The following is a 4,806-nucleotide window of genomic DNA, read 5'->3' as shown; positions in this document are numbered from 1 at the left end:
GCATGTATCCATACTTCTTCAGATTCTTTTCCTATTTAGGTTATTACAGAGTATTCCCTGTGCTCTACGGTAAATTCTTATTGTTATCCATCTTATATATAGTAATGTGTACATGTTAATCCCAGTCTCCTAATTTATCACTTCCCTCCACATTTCCCCTTTGGTAACCGTAAATTTGATTTTGAGATCTGTGAGTCTGTTTCTGTTTTGTAAACAAGTTCAGTCCTCTCATTTTTTAATTGGCTTCCACATATAAGTGATATCATATGGTGTTTGTCTTCCTCTGTCTGACTTACTTCATTTAGTGTGATAATCTATAGGTCCATACAGGTTGCTGCAGATGGTATTACTTCATTCTTTTTTATGGCTGAGTAATATTCCCGTGTGTGTGTGTGTCTGTGTCTGTGTCTGTGTATGTGGTACATCTTTTTTATCCATTCCTCTGTTGATGGATGCTGAGGTTGCTTCCATGTCCTGGCTATTGTAAATAGTACTGCTATGAATATAGGGATATATGCTTCTTTTCAAATTATGATTTTCTCCAGATAAATGTGTAGGAGTGGGATTGCTGGCTCATGTGGCAGTTCTATATTTAGTTTTTTTATTTGTAGGAGCAGGGAGTGGGCCCACAATAGCTAAGACTTCAAATTCCCTAATAATATGTTCAGCGAGTCCCCTGCCAGACCCCTGCCTACCAGCCTCCTCGAGTCCCCATCGGAATCCTCTCTGAAGAGAGTGTCCCCAGGTGGAGGGGGTCTGCCTGCCTCCTGGCCCCTGGGTGGGCTTCAGTCCCCTCGTGCAGGGCTGGCAGCAGTGGGGGAGGTCACTGCTGTGCCAGAGGCTGCTGACGGATGGCCCCATTTACATCAAAGGCAGTTATTATGCATGAAACCACTCAAGCATCATTTGTTTCAGGGAGTCCAACCGGTCCATTTTTCAGTTCCTTTCTGGTTCAGGGTCAGAAGCAAATGAAGGATCTCAGGTTGGCTCCATTTGGGGTCAGTGATGCTTCCTTCATTTATAGCAAATTTGTTTAAAGTTATCACACTTTTACCATGTGGAAAGGTCCTTCTCTAAAGGCCAGGGAAGCTGTAGCCGGGCTGGAGCCCCTGGTGATGTCGCAGGCAAGTTCATGTGGACGGTCACAGTCACACACACCTGTGTGCAGTGAGGAGGCGGCCATGGGCAAATGTGCACAGGTGCCAGGCCCTGGACCACTGGCCAAGCCCACGTCAGCTTACAATGCTGCTTAAACCCGATCTGAAAGGAGACAGTCCCTTTCCACTTTGAGACAAAGTTTCAGATTCCACTCCAGGACAGGAAATGATTGATATAATTTTGGAGTTCCACTCAAAAGATTGCTAACATTTGTGCAGTGCATTATGGTTTAAAAACAATCTCTTACTTGTTGATAATGAGGAAGATGTTATTGCCACTTAGTAAGGAAACTGAGTCTCTAATTAGTTTAATCAAATTTCATAGACAAAAAAGTCATGTCACAAAAAAAAAATAGGAAAAAATTCTTTTTCCATGTAAAGAATTCATTAAAAATCATATTCTCAAGAAATGAGAACCAAAGTGCTGTGACAAATGTAGCCATGGCAGCTGACCCAATGTTTGGAAATTGGGACCAAAAGCTCCTGTGTTTGTCTTTGAACATGGAGTAAAGGAAGTGCTGTTAACCACTGGTCAGGTATGACGCTGTCCATGCTGTCTTAATTACTGGCCACAGTGGTGGATGTCCTGTGTGTGTATCATGTTGCCCTTGCTTGGCGTTTTTGCCTCGAGGTGGTCTCCATGGCCAGCTCTGGTCCAAGCCTCTGTGTTACCCAAGAGCCTGCAGAACCAAGTTAAGCCTGCCTTCTGACTCTGCCCTTACACTGAGATGCAGAACTGAAAATCTTCATCTATAATGTCGCAAGGATTGAGGCTTCATCTACTTCACACATGTAGCAAAATTGAATTTCCTGGGGTCTGTATGGATGCATAAATCCGCACACACACAGAAGTCAAGCTCCAGAGGCAACTCATGGAATTCTTCTGATCTTCTACCTTCCACAGACATCATCCAGGCTGTTGTAGGATGATATTTAATTTGATGAGTTCTGTGTACCTGTTTTTCCTAGGAAAGGGGCCAGAATAACTTCATTATACACAGATCCCATATCAGAGATTTTCCTCCTTTATTTGAAGGGAAGAGACAGAGTTGATTGACAACCTAATTTCTAAGCCTTAGTGTCTCAGAATTACAAAACCAAGGCTTTGTGCTGATCTGCCTGTGGAATGAGGTTTTGTCAATGAGCCCCATCATTTAAAAACACTCAGTTGTCAATCTGAATAAAAGTAAAAACAATTAAACTCAGTAGACACACACTGGAGTTAAATGCCTTCCTCATATTCCCAGAGATGGCTGCAAGGGTATGCAGACAAGAAGGGTCCCCACAGGACACCCTGTTGGAGTTTATTCATTTTATGTTAATAGCATGTTAGGGTCCAGAGTGAGAAGGGTCCATGCGATAGACACACACCTGAGGCTGCTTAAGGCATTAGATAGATGTCTTCTGTGGCCATCACATCTCCGAGCAGATATTTCAGGCGCAAGGAATACATTTAATCAGACGTTTGTTCCATTGAGACACACACATGCTCACAGTGTCACCGCGGTCTCTGCCTCGGTGCTCTCACTATCTGGTGTGGAACTGTCTGGCTCCCAAACTCAGGCATCTTACCTTGGTGCATTTCTGCCTGTAAGTGAGGTGACACTTTATGAAAGCATATAAACACGTGGTTCTTCAGCCCAGTGCAGAAATAAATGTTTTTTTTTTTCCCCCAACATTAATGCATGAAGGTCTGGAAGTGGCACCAGTGATTTCTAAATTTTGCAAGTAAAATTTCCTGAGAGACGTTAATAACATCTATTTTAGTGATTTTCAGCAAATAATAGTCAAGTTTCTGTACATATTCTGTATGAATATTGTGTGAAAGAGTGGGGAATATATCTATTAATGAAAATGAAAGGTGAGACAGGAGATGCTATATATAACAAGGGCTATTAGTAAACCCAGACATGAAAACATCTATTTTGAACAAAAAGGAGCCATTGTGGCTCTTAAATGTGGCTGAATCCATCTGGGAGTATAGTTAAGGTAAAGCCTTCATCGCTGTGTTGTTATAATGATACAGTAGAAGAGAAGCACTTAAGATCTCTTTAGTTTTCAACTTCACAATTTCACCGTGCACCAAAGCGGGAATCCAGGAGGCGGGCACCTCTGCAATTAATGCACACATTTAAGACTCCTGAACCTGCAGACTCCACGCACAGGAAACACCTCCAGGAGATACCCGACCACAGTAGCAACGTTACCACCAGTTTCACATGGGGATGGGGTTCTAGCAAGACTTCTGAATGGCTTTCAGGCATGGGGGTCTCAGCCCTGAAGAAGGAGGAGGTGGACAGTGAGAACATCCCCCAGGAACTGCTTTCGAACCTGAGCCACCCACAGAGCCCCCCATGAAAACGGCTGAGAAGCAAAGTGAATGACAAGGACTTTGTGATTGTCCACAGACCTAAGCTAAACCAAGAGAACTTTCCAGGTGTTTCTTGGGACTCCCTTCCAGATGAGCTGCTCTTAGGAATCTTTTCCTGTCTGTACCTCCCTGAACTCCTGAACATCTCCAGTGTTTATAAGAGATGGTGTCATCTAGCGTTTGATGAATTTCTCTGGCAGACTGTAGACCTCGTGGGCAGAAACCTCTACCCAGATGTGGTTGGTCGGCTGCTGTCCCGAGGGGTGGTTGCCTTCTGCTGTCCACAATCATTTATGGACCAACCGTTAGTTGAACATTTCAGCCCTTTTCGTTTACAGCACCTGGACCTGTCAAGCTCTGTGATCAATGTGTCTACCCTGTATGGCCTTCTGTCTCACTGCTGCAAGTTGCAGAATCTCAGCCTTGGAAGGCCTCCGGCTTTCAGATCCCATTGTCAGTAATCTTGCTCAGAACACAAATTTACTGTGACTAAACCTTTCTGGGTATTCTGGATTCTCTGAATCTTCCCTGAAGACTTTGCTGAACAACTGTTCCAGAATGGATGAGCTGAACCTCTCATGGTGCTATGACTTCACTGAAAAACACGTACAGGTGGCTGTTACACACGTGTTGGAGACTATCACCCACCTGAATCTCAGCAGGTACCAAAAGAATCTGCAGAGATCAGATGTCTGTACCTTAGTTGGAAGATGTCCCAATCTTGTCCACATAGACTTAAGCAATAGTGTCATGCTGAAAAATGACTGCTTTCCAGAATTTTACCAGCTCAACTACCTCCAACACCTATCATTCAGTTGGTGCTATGACATAATACGTGAAACTTTACTTGAACTTGGAGAAATTCCCACATTAAAAACACTACAAGTCTTTGGAATCATGCCAGACAGTACCCTTCAACTGTTAAAGGAAGCCCTCCCTCATCTACAGATTAATTGCTCCCATTTCACCACCATCACCAGACCGACCATTGGCAACAAGAAGAACCAAGAGATGTGGGGCATAAAATGCTGACTGTCACTGGAGAAGCCCAGTTATATATGAAGCCTCTGTTGCAAGATGGTGTCTCCTCTTTTCTTTGAACAGGGAAAGTAGGCAGGAAGCCCAGTTGTGGAGAGCTCAGCTGTCTTTATTCTTGGTTTTCCATTGCCTTCCTTCTGCAAACATGTTAGCGAACCATTGGAGAGAGAAGACTATGAAGTGTTGCTTTTTAGAAATGACTATGAAAGCTTTTATCACTGCTATACCCTTAAGGACCCA

General features: G+C 43.7%; 1 pseudogene; it reads left to right on the top strand.

The window, feature by feature from the left end:
- The first annotated feature begins 3,278 nt into the window (after window positions 1-3,278).
- LOC122450926 lies at window positions 3,279-4,590 on the top strand (annotated as a pseudogene).
- Window positions 4,591-4,806: the final 216 nt, after the last annotated feature.

The sequence above is a fragment of the Cervus canadensis genome, chromosome 12, assembly GCF_019320065.1.
Source record: "Cervus canadensis isolate Bull #8, Minnesota chromosome 12, ASM1932006v1, whole genome shotgun sequence".
Lineage (NCBI taxonomy): Eukaryota > Metazoa > Chordata > Mammalia > Artiodactyla > Cervidae > Cervus > Cervus canadensis.
This window is presented reverse-complemented; position numbering and strand designations above follow the sequence as displayed.